Here is a 1,938-nt window from a genome sequence, read left to right as displayed (position 1 = left end):
AGATAGGAAAAGGACATCATTGTCAACAGTGATGAGAGTGGTCATCCTGGTGACCTCTTAGACGCATCAATGCTTTTAATATGATATGTCAGAAAGTTATATGAAATATAACAGAGATTTTTAATGATAGATCTGTTACAGTAGATAACTCTCCCAAGCATATTCACAGAAATTGTCCAGAAAAGAAATTATTCCTGTATGAAAGCCTAACCACAAAATATAATTCTTCTCACTTTCTTGTCTCCATAGAATGGAAGCAGGGTCCAGAACAATTTTGTCTTTATTCTACATGCTGTTATGCTCTACAAGACTGAGTCCCTATTTCCCTTTCCATGAGCCATGGTGAACGCTGGCAGCAATCCGAGTGTTGTGACCACATTTATGCTCTTAGGATTCACAGATTATCCAGAGCTCAAAGCATTCCTTTTCCTGGTGTTCCTGGCTATTTATATCATCACAGTCGTAGGAAATCTTGGCATCATCTTAATCCTCAGAATCAATCTCAAATTTCGTACTCTCATGTACTATTTCCTTAGCCTTTTGTCCTTTGTGGATTTCTATTCCTCTTCCATTATCATATCCAAGATTTTGGAGAATTTAGTTATGGATGACAAAAGCATCTTTTACTCTTTTACAATATTTCTTGTCTTGTACTGCAGTGGTTACAGAGTCCTTTCTACTTGCTGTGATGCTCTGTGATCGTTTTGTCGCCATTTGCAACCCCCTCTACATAGCTGCCATGTCTCAGAGTCTTTGTGCCCTGCTGGTGGCTGGATTCTATGTCTGGGGCATGTTTGGTCCCTTTGTACTCCTACGCTTTGCCCTACAATTAACTTTCTCTGGCTACAAAACCTTCAATAACTTCTTCTGTGAATACAGTGCTCTTACTTCTGTTTCCTCCTCAGATATCCATGTCCCACACATACTGGTTTTTGGTTTTGCTACATCCAGTGAGGTGAGTACCCTTATCATCATCCTTGCCTCTTATGCTTCTATTTTTGGCACTTCAATAAAGATGAATTCAACCAGTGGGAGACATAAAGCCTTCTCTACTTGTTCCTTCCACCTGACATCCATCACTATTTTCCATGGAACCATCCTTTCCTTGTACTATGTTCCCAGTTCTAAAAACTCAAGGCAGAAAGTCTTCTTCTTGCCTCTTTTATGAGAGATAATTTGTCCCATTCCATTTCTCTCTTTCTCCTCCTAATATATTCCTCTCTCACCCCTTAATTTCATTTTCTTAGATATTATCTCTTCCTATTCAGCTCATCATGTGCTCTCTGTCTCTCTCTACTTCTCTCTGTGTCTTTGTCTCTCTGTCAGTCTCTCTGTCTGTCTGTCTGTCTCTCTCTCTCTCTCTTTCTCTGTGTGTGTGTGTTTGTGTGTGTGTGCGTGTGTGTGTATAATCCACCCAACTACCCAGACACTGAAAAAAGTTTCAAGACTTAGAAATATTGTTTTTCCATTTAGGAATGCAAACAGTTCAACTTTGATAAGTCCCTTATGATTTCTCCTTCTTGTTTACCTATCCATGCTTCTATTGATTCTTGTATTTGAAAGTCAAATTTTCTATTCAGCTCTGGTATTTTCATCAAGAATGCTTGAAAGTCCTCTATTTCATTGAAAATCCATTTTTCTCCTGAAGTACTGTAGGCAGTTTTGCTGAGTAGGTGATTCTTTCTTTTGCTCCTAGTTCCTTTGAGCTATGTAATATCATGTTCCATGCCCTTCAGTCTCTTAATGTGGAAGATTTTAGATGTTGTGTTATCCTGATTGTGTTTCCACAATACTCAGATTATTTCTTTCTAGCTGATTGCAAAATTTTCTCCTTGACCTGGAAACTCTGGAATTTGGCTACAATGTTCCTATGAGTTTCACTTTTTGGATCTTTTCCAGGAGCTGATAGGTGGATTCTTTCAATATTTATTTTGCTCT

The 1,938-nt window shown here is 38.5% G+C and overlaps 1 pseudogene; it reads left to right on the top strand.

The window, feature by feature from the left end:
- The first annotated feature begins 339 nt into the window (after positions 1 to 339).
- LOC140510953 (olfactory receptor 5D14-like) lies at positions 340 to 1,168 on the top strand (annotated as a pseudogene).
- The last annotated feature ends 770 nt before the right edge of the window (positions 1,169 to 1,938 follow it).

Source organism: Notamacropus eugenii, chromosome 6 (genome assembly GCF_028372415.1).
Source record: "Notamacropus eugenii isolate mMacEug1 chromosome 6, mMacEug1.pri_v2, whole genome shotgun sequence".
NCBI lineage: Eukaryota > Metazoa > Chordata > Mammalia > Diprotodontia > Macropodidae > Notamacropus > Notamacropus eugenii.
This window is presented reverse-complemented; position numbering and strand designations above follow the sequence as displayed.